Below are 10,802 nucleotides of genomic sequence, written 5' to 3'. Positions count from 1 at the left end.
CTGGCAGTTAACTTGAATTATCTTTTCAACGAGGATCATAACTATGATAATTCATTAAATATACATTATTTCCAGCCACGTATCATCCCTCCCCCTAATGTTAGGAAATCTAACATTTACCTTCCAACCTTATTTGGGGTCCCATCTTTGTGCGTTGTGGTGGAGCAATTAAATCATAAATTTACGCACATTCAAACTCTTAGATGAGAATTATTTGGTTCCTGACCTTGAACCAATAATAGGGGAACTTATTATAACTTGTTGGCTAGATGCTTACAAGTGCTACTACATATTAAATAACCTATCTCAAACCAAATTTCCTTTTGGGAGATTTGTTCTCATAACCAATTGTTTAGCTATAATTGGAGGCATACAATTTCTGCTAAACCAACTTGGATATAAACCAGCAACATTATTTCATAGTTTGGAATGGTGCTCTTAATTTAAGAATTTGAGCAAATAACCTTGCAAAAATAAATTGCAAGTTGATATCATATGCACATGTGACCATAACATAGATGCATCTATCAAAACCATATAATAGTAAACCGGTCCACATGGCAGGTGACTGGGCCCATATATATATATCACCTTTTATACGTTCCAAAATCATGGGATGCGATCCCAACCTTAGCTGGTAAATTAATCAATTTGTCATCATGAGAACAAGTAGCACAAGAGAATTCTTAAAGAATCTCTTTATTTCTTCAAAATATAACCACATGAATTCTCAATTATTTTCGCATCACATTTGAACCGGGATGGTCAACCGATCATGCCAACCTCCATAGCATGTGATTCATCATGCTTATATTTATGTGGTACAAATTCTAAGGAAAAACGAGCAACATTTCACATACATTTTGTTTTCCCGTTATAGTTGTAGTAATATGAAGATATTAAACCTTCCCATAATTTATAGTCTCAATATAATTTATTTCTGGCCAATGCCTTTGAAACTTAAAAAGTTTCTTCTGAGACTTACTACAACACCAATATTATGAACAATTTCATTCCTCCGGGTAGTAACAAATTAGCTTTTCCAGAGCTCCCAATTAATTAGGTACTACCACAGATTTCATAATACCATCCATACGGTGAACATCTTCTTTAAGGGAGTAATTGTCATTATGGTCATGGCCAAAACCTTTAAAAGCAAGACTTATTTCTTTCTTTTACCCTTCGTTAATTTATAATATATAAAACATGCCACAACCTTTGTGACGTACTAAAAACACGTGACCAATGACCGTTTGTGCAGAAATAAAGTTTTTTTTCTTCTCAAACCTCCCGTAGAGGTGAGTTGTGGTATCTATTCAACCATACATGAATACGTCCTTATCCATAATTTTATCACCTCTTGACACATTCATTTTCAAGAATGGTCAAGCATTCACGATACTTATCACAAATCATTCTCTCAAGAAATAGACTATAATCATATGTATGTGCTTCATAAATTTTATTATAAGCCTATTGTCATGCCTTGTAATTTATTATATTCACATGATCCATCTCAACATTACTTTGAACAATCAAGTGCGTCGGCATATTATATTTTTTCTTTTGATGGAGGATTTACAATATTTATCAAATTAGGTCCTGTGTCTAATAACTTTTCATAACATATTGATGACAAAAATTACCTTCACCCTTAGAAGGACCATTTAGGAACTCATAATGTCCTTCCACTTATATTACCACAATGATGATTAACATTATTTTGTCCTTTGCCACGTCCACGTTAATTCATTTAACCACTTATTTTCATTTGGAATTATTATGAGCTGCTACCACATTCCCCTCACGGAATGGAGCATATGACGAGCTTCATGATTTTTCATCAAATGCAAATTATTTTGCCTTAGTCATCAATATAGTGCATCGGGACTCAAAACCAACGTCTTGTCCATACAAAGGCATGTTAGGCCATAAATTGATGAGACTTGAACTCAATATCTTATATTATCATCATAGTGCACCGGGACTCAAACCCGATGGCTTACTCTCTTGGTGTGATGAAACTTAAATTCACCGTCTTACCCCAACCAATTGCATAACAGGCCAAAATGTACTATGACTCATGCCTCGAGCCTTTGGAAAAATCATCATTTCTCGTCTTAGACACAAGTACATTAAATCAAAACATGACTTGAAATATAGACATTTTTTTTTTAAGATCACATTATTAAATTAATTTGCTTCCTGTGGGGATAGACATTAAGGGACAAATTTGCTATTGCACTCACTTTGTGCTCTAGATTTGTTTTCATCATTCCTTTCCTACAACAAAATATTATTACATTTCGACAAACATAAATACTTATAGAGCAAGATAAAAACTTACCATGAAAAGGAGCATGTGGGCCAATATGTAAACATTACATAGAGATTTCACATATGCAAATTTTCTTGTAAAATTAATTTACCATTAGCATATCCCTTTGCGAACACACACAGAAAAAAAATAATATAATGCACATATCACAATGAATTAAAAGCAAGCATATCGGTAATAACATTTAGTGACAAAAACTTTCCACCTCTGGAAAGAATCCTTTCATGAGAAAAGTCTTGTTGGCAAAACAAACTAACTTCTCAAGTTTATCAATTATTTAATTATTAATAACAACCAGTTTCCGGTTTATAAGTTTTAATATACACTATATCATTTGACATGCAAAAAGTCTTTTCGTATCTCATCCGATGGCTTGTAACATCACTGTCAATAAGCAAATTCCATAATAAAAAGTGCCGAAAGCAAATCTATAGTAAATATTGCATAAACAATACTATAATATCAAAAAGGCTGGAGATTTGCTATGACTTATGAGTTGGGAATAAATAGAGACGTAGCTTGCCATATTTCCACTCATACACACCAAAAGGATCTTTGCTCTTTATTATTTTCTTGTAACTAATGTGGAGATCTCAATCTTAGACAAATAAAATTTTAAACATGGGCCAAGGTGTATTAAAAAGAGGAAAGAGTAATATACCTCAAATGGGAGCAAAAGAAAAGTGCAATTTTTTTTTACCTTCTCCCATTCAGGAATTTTGTGTTAGACAAAAAATCCACCAGTAGAATATACCTTTTGATTTCCTTGGAGGGTGAACAGAAAGAGATTTAGGTCAACTCATTTACGTAAAAGACCATGTCATCTCACTTGGTTAGAGACTCGTGCTGATAACGTGTTGTAAAATCATGCTAAAGAGTTAGTACAATATATCAAAAATGAAGCAAGAACAATAAAGAGATAGAGAGACAAGAGATGAGAGCTTTCTTATTCATCCAAATGTGTTCAAGTACATTCCATATGAAAACTTATGCCTCTATTTATAGTGCTACATATGCATTCAATATATGAGATAATGGAAGAACCATTAAGATGGTGGAAGATCAATTAAGATGGTGGAAGATAATGGAAGAGGCATTATATTTGTGTAGTGACATCCATACTCTATATTTCATAACACTCCCCCTTGGATGTCCATATATGTGCCTCGTTACGCATTATTTGCTGCCTCGTTAAAAACCTTGTCAGAAAAACCCAATGGGATAAAATCTTGACCAAGGAAAAAAGAGTGCAACGCGTATTTTCTCTCCCTGATGAAAAGATCACTTTAATTCTCGAAGACGACGCATTCCAATCTTGTATATCAGCTTTTCAAATGTCGAGGTTGGTAATGCTTTAGTGAACAGATCCACCAAATTATCGATCGAGCGAATTTGTTGAACATCTATCTCACCTTTCTTTTCAAGATCATGAGTAAAAAAGAACTTTGGTGAAATATGTTTTGTTCTATCTCCTTTAATGTATCCTTCCTTCAGTTGAGCAATACATGCAGCATTATCTTCGTACAATATAGCTGGAATATCCAAGAATCCCAAATCAAAGAGAAAACAATAACCTTCTCCCCATATATTTCTTTTGATATTCGATATTTACTGTCCCTACAAATTCAAAAATACAGCTATTGCTTGTTATAAGAAGATTTGGAAAAACCAACATCCATTTCTTTCCTCAGAGCCATATATCCAAGATATCCTCTCCTCATAATATTCAAGGAACTATAGGTGTTTCTTGCTTTCAGCATTAGATATCTGCTTGTTAGAAGAACTAAGGAAAAAACGCAAAACATGTCAACGCAAAGAAATGGAAGAGATAAGGTGAAGGTGGTGATAATCAACACGGAATATATAGAGACAGATGCTAGGAACTTCAAATCGATAGTTCAGAAACTAACTGGCAAGGATGCAACAGTGGTGCCTGATCAAAATTCTGGTCATGTGACTATGTCAAAATTCAAGTCAAATATTGCTTATAATAATCCTAGTCCTATAGAGTTTCCTTCTATGGACAAACTTCTTCGCCCTTATGCTGATGAAATACGTTTTTAATACTCACTTTGTACTGCTTCTTACTTGATTTTTTATGTGCAACATATGATACCGGCACTACCCAAAAAAAAATAAAAAATAGCTACGTACCGTTTTTGCTAATTCGTTGCTATATAGCCCATAGCTAGTAGGAAATTTTGTAGTCTGTCCCTAATCCATGCTAATAAGATTAGCAGTGGACCCTTTTTTTTTTTTTCTTCCTTTTAGATATGTAGTCGATAGAGATTTTTTACTCTTTTATAAGAGAAGTTATTGTTTTGGTATGAAATAGCTCTGTGTTCATTTGCATATATGTGTTGGTAATTTGGAGTTGATTTTCTGTATAATTAACTAGCTAGTAGTTTGCTATACCTCAAGGTATATTAGAAAGAGTAACGTAAATTGGCCAGGCTTGAATGTGCAATGGAATACTTAACTGAAGTTTCAAATTAGTACACTTGATTATTGTTCGTGTTCAATCAAATAGCTTCATATAAAATGAGATACATGAAAGTTTACGATTTAAAAAAGGCTGGAAACATCAACTACCCATTAACTTGCCGCTAACTTTCAGTTAGACATTCAAACTATGATATGTTGCAATTGAGCACCTGAATATACGATAAAGTAATTTCCGCCTCAAATTTTGGAAAAACTTTGACGCGTTTCTCAAGCGTTTATTACGTAGTCACATGATGTTCGGCCTAAAATGCATATATTTAAATATTAGTTGCCTCACATTTTAATACTTTTAATCATATTTTGAATACTATTATATTGTGTTGTGCTTAATATTATATTTTTATTGTGATATACGAATAAAGAATTGCAAAATTGAAGAGATTTGAATCAAAATTTAATAAAAAGCGGAAGAAGAAAGGAGAAAAAGAAGGGGGACATATGGGAGACATCATGATGGCACAATAATTTGGTAATTAATGTGCAATCATTGAAGTATGAAGTTAAAGATACAAAATGAAATTGAATTTGCAAAAGAAACGTAGTACGTGGCAACATTCTGCTCGCCTAAGCCAAGTTGAAAGCGGAGGATGTCCTCGCGCACAGTGCTAATTTTCGGATTTCAGTTTTTCCTATTTTATGTTAGACTTGGTTATTTTGTTTGGGCTTTTTAATACACCTATAAATAGTCTATAAAACGGGTTTTTACATAATTTTGGATAACTTGAAATCCTTAGTTCAGAAATTTGAACCTAGAGAGAGCTTGGAGCCGCCGTGAAACCGGAGTTATAGGGTTTTATCTTCTCTTCTTTGTAATACTTATTTTGACGTTTTTATTCTGATAATTTATTGTTTTTCTTCCATGTCTATGTGGAGCTAAACCCTTTAGTTCTAGGACTTTAGCTCAAACATGAAAGTTGACGTTTGATTCCCGTTTCTATCTATTAATTTTCATATTTTTGGGTTGCTTATTTATTCTTGTGCTTAATTGTTTAATTACTTGATCACTAATTGAACACTATCTGTGGTGCGTGAATTGGAGTTGAGAGAGGCAATTCACGTACTGTAATAAGAATAAATAGAGTGTGTTCGATTTAATCGTTTCGCTACTGAGTATAGAGATATACCCTTTGGCCCTACTTAGTTGGTTACGGAGAAATAAATACGTTCTTGTTACCTCTGAGGACCATAGAGATATAGGCGTTATAGTAGCATCTACAGGCTTGTGAGTAGTTCGAGAGAATATTACAAAGTTATAATTAACCCATCAACTAGTAACTCAGGAAATTGATAGGTGGAGCGGTTTAAAGACTCAACTGGATTGTTAGTGGTCATAGCCCTAGATATATCTCTTCTCCAATAAAAATCTACTCTTTCTTGGTTGAAGTTCATCATTTGCTTTCTTTTATTTTTAGTTAGTTTATAAATATAAATTTGGATTTTATTTCTTGTTTAGATAATTAGCATCAGTTTAATTTAGTAAATAGTTAATCATAAGTCCCTGTGGATACGATATCTGGACTTTAAAATCCTATATTATTTGTACGACCACGTATACTTGCGTGTGTGTTTGAAAACAACATCACATAAAATATGTCACCTCTTAATTATACACATCATCATCAACTAGAATAGACCTGAAGTTTTGTGGCTTATTGAAGCTAATGCATATATATAAAAGGAGGTGATATATTTTAAATGGTAACTTATCTACATAATAAATGCGTGGAAACACGTGCAAAAGTTTTTCCAAATTTTAATCGGAACTACCGAATAGAAATACCTTATCATATTTTTATGTGTTCAATCAAAACAACCCATAATTTTAGCATTTTAAAAAAATTCACTGACAAAGTTAAGAAGTTATCAATGTATTTCGCCTTCAAAAAAATACATTCAAAATGTAAGAGAGAGATACATAGAGATGACAGCTATGCTCCTTAATTTCGAATGATGCGCATGTGAAGAGGATTTAAGCTAAGTGAATGTTCTCTGATTATCAGGTCCCTCGGACCCATATACCGACAAATAGATACTTCCTCCGTCTCAAAATGTTTATCTCATTTCTCATTTACATGCACATTAAGAATGCATTTATAAAGGTAGCATTTTGACTATTTTACTCTCTTAACAGATTTTATCATGTTCTCTCTTCTCAATAAATATTTATTCCATTAATGATGAAACCTCTTAAATGTTGGTATGTGAACTCACAAAATTAGTCCATTAATGTAATTAATACAAGGGTGAAAATGAGAAAAAGCTATTTAATTTTATCTTGAATAAAACAACAAAATTTATAGTAAGAACGACAAACATTTTGAGACGGAGGGAGTATTAGACTTGTATGTATGAGATTCATCCATGGTATATCATGGTTAAGGATTGGCTGAATATATCGGCACTCCCTTTAATTTCATGTCAATATATTTCAACATTCGAACTATAATTTGTTTCAATTGAGCAGCTGAACAGATAATTTACATTAGACATTTCGACCAAACTTTGGAAAAACTTTAGCACATGTTCTCAAGCATCAATTAGGTAGATAAATTAACCATATAACATATGTAGTCTCTTTTAATTATAAACATCAACTTCAATTGGGACAAGCTTGAAGTTTTACGACTTATTGAGGGTAATGTGTATAATTAGAGGAGTTGACTTATTGAGGATCTGTCGGAAACAACCTCTCTACCCTACAAAGGTTGGGGTAAGGTGGGCTTGCGTACATTTTATCCTCCCCAAACCCCACTTGTGCGATTACACTGGGTATGTTGTTATTGTTGTTGTAACGTATCTATCTAATGGACGCTTGAGAATACATACATAAACTTTAAGGAGAAAACATTTAATAGGAACACTTTAATTATCATGCATTCAATTAAGCCATACGTAGTTTGAGTGTCTAAATAAAATACTGTAATAAATTTAAGAGACCGTGGATGTATATCCGCCCAGAATTTTTACTTCAGTTTGAAAACGACTGGTTAATGGGAAATGAAAAATAAAACGAGTTTAGATTTTGGTCAATCTTGGAAGGAAGTTGATAGAGTTTCAATGTCTGGGCAAATTTCATGGGTTGTATCTAAACTTTGTTACTAAATTTCGGTATTGGTATAATAGTACTTTTCATTATACAATATAAATATATAGGTTATAGGTATATGTTATTACAAAATAAAGTTTAGATACTTATGTGAAGATAATATTAATTTGGATAACACCCATAAAATTTGTACTTCAATGTCCCATGACCCTGAACAGATTGAATTTGTAAGTTTCACATTGATAAAGAAAGAGCACAATAGCAAGAATCAGATGCTGTTGAGATTTGTTCTCATCTCTGGGATTATACAAAATTACAAGGTATTAACTCCAAATGCAGCAAAAAAAAAGACTTTTTTTTTTTGTTAAACAGATACTACTGATATATTAAATACCTACATACTAGTTACATCAGCTTTTATGGCATGAGAGCCATTTAGTTGTCCAAAAGAATCACCCCCATGAGTGGCACAAAAAGGTACAGACCTTTCAAAGACAGTCCCACATTTATTACAAAATTAGGAGGTACTTCTAATATTTTCATTTCCTCAAAAATCTGCTGCTTCCCTCCTTCCTTGGCCAAAAGGTCTGCCGCCTTGTTTTGCTCCATGAAGCTAAGCCATAACTGTTTTTATGCAAAGAAAACAAGCACATACTCCCTCCATCTCAACATATGTGGTGTAGTTTGATTGGGCACGGCGCTTAAGAAATAAAGAAAGACTTTTGAATTTTGTGGTCTAAAACAAGTCAAAGATATTTGTATGGTTATAAATCATCTCGTTAAGCATAAAAAGGTAAATTTTAAAGTTAAATTGTTGTCAAATAAAAAAATGTATCATTCTTTTCGAAACTGACTAAAAAGAAAAGTGTTTCCTATAAATTGGGACAAAGGGAGTAATATAGTAGCATTAACTAGCCAAAAGTGAACAAGTTAATCATTCATCAGAGAGAGAGAGAGAGAGATGTGCTCAAAGCTCCCAATTGATAAATATATCAATGAATCTGCAACACTGGAGATGTCCCTGAGATCTTGGAGGAAATATATAAGGTTGAGAAAATTGACAGTATGTTGGTAACTGAGGTTCCAAAACTGTAACGTTGTGTCTTATATATCAGCCACCGTTTATATACTTAAAAAGATATTTCCACCGCCTCAAGTGGGTCCCAAAGAGACTGCCTGTGCTGTCTCACGAAAATGTGAATATCTCCATTTCAGTGTACATTATATGTTGAAGCAAAATTTAAATTTAAATTGTCGAGCTTTTATTATCATGTGAATCTATTGCACTTTTGAAACCATGAGTTTAAGGAATATGTACACAATCAAACCATGAATAAAATAATTACTTTTGATAATGGTAATTGACATAAAACTATCACAACTTAGAATTCAATGATAACCTAAAGAAATCTTTCGATATATATCCTTTAAGAATTTAGTAGTCGATGCATTAGGAAACTCCTAAGTAACGAATTTAAAAGTGTAAAACAAAATATTGATCAAACAAAAAGTGAAACAAGAACGACAAATAATCTAAAAAAAAAAAAAGTGAAAGTATTCTTAGATAATATTATGTGAGTGTACCAGGCCAATAGGAAGGGATAGTCGACACCAATTTTGGGGCCCCAGTTGCCAACAAACTACCATCTTCTTTTTCTGCTCTAACTCTTGACTTATAACCCAACTAGTTGTTCTTGTTGCACACAAATTAGATCTGAATCTGATTCCTTTTATACAAGTGTTAAGAGACATAGAGCATGTTTGGATGGGCTTATGTGCCTATAAGCTGCAAACAACTTATAAGTTAAAAATATAAGTTGAGGTAGTCTAATTTTTTTTTTTAGCTTATAAACTGCTTTAAATAAGCTAAGTCAAATGGGCCCAATTATTTTTTTGAGCTTATTTTAAGCACAAAATGACTTTAAGTTAGCCAGCCAAACACTCAAAAAAGCTAAAAACAGCTTAGAAACAACTTATAAGTCAATCCAAACGGGCTCATACTCTTTTAAAAAAGAAAAGTACATGATATATGATTGTACTACTAGTACTATGACCTTCCCATGTGAAGGAAATAAGGAATATTACCCCTTTGGATTAGAAAAGTTGTTAGAAAATAATCATTTAAAAGAATAATTTTATGTAATCCGGTTATAGCACATCATTGACTTTATCTTTATGTTATCAAATATAACTGAGATTACTGTTGATAGTTTACGTCTTCTTGTAGATAATTTTAACCTGATGACGTAAAGAGAAAGCAAAAGAATTAGAAATCAAATTGGAAAAAATAATCTTAGACTACTCTCCCCGGTCCATATTATATGGTGTTTATAATTATCCTTAATAAATTAGGACCAATTTAATATAGTTTCTTGGGTATGTAAAAATTTACTTATCTAATTAATAGGGGTAAATTTTTAAAAATAATTAATACCTTCTTGATTATGTAAAAAATATTTATTTTGGACTAAATATAAAAGCTAACAGCACCATATAATATGGACCGGAGAAAATAGATTTTTTTTGCAATTCCAAAATATTAGCTCTAAATTAACCTAAACACATGAAAAAAGAATTGTCTAGCTTATTTTCCAAAAACTAAACCAAAAATCGAATCTGCACTGTAATTCTCGTCAAATGACGTTGACGTACTACTAATAGTATAAATGATCTCTCAATTCCCTGATAAGGCCAAATTAATTCCTTGTTGGGTGACATTGTGCTACTAATGTTGTGGCGTCCCTATAAAATTGAGAAGCTCAAATTTCTTGTTGGTGGGACACTATTACTGTACTACTTTCAGATCTAGTACTATCAAATATCAATAGTTATAGTGTAGTACTAATAATGTCGTCCATCCAATCTTATATTCCAAAATTGATAACCCCAACCCCATAGAGATATGGCATGGGG

The 10,802-nt window shown here is 32.5% G+C and overlaps 1 long non-coding RNA gene across 1 annotated transcript; it reads right to left on the bottom strand.

Annotated features, from left to right (window-relative positions):
* Positions 1–8,106: 8,106 nt before the first annotated feature.
* Positions 8,107–9,849, bottom strand: LOC132636532 (uncharacterized). The gene is made up of 2 exons (XR_009581306.1): positions 9,474–9,849; positions 8,107–8,589 (listed from the first exon to the last, which is right to left on the bottom strand). It is a non-coding gene; the product is annotated as an uncharacterized LOC132636532 (long non-coding RNA).
* Positions 9,850–10,802: the final 953 nt, after the last annotated feature.

This window comes from Lycium barbarum, chromosome 4 (assembly GCF_019175385.1).
Source record: "Lycium barbarum isolate Lr01 chromosome 4, ASM1917538v2, whole genome shotgun sequence".
In the NCBI taxonomy this organism is placed as follows: Eukaryota; Viridiplantae; Streptophyta; class Magnoliopsida; order Solanales; family Solanaceae; genus Lycium; species Lycium barbarum.
Note: the sequence above shows the minus strand (reverse complement) of the source record. Positions and strands in the feature narration are given on the sequence as shown.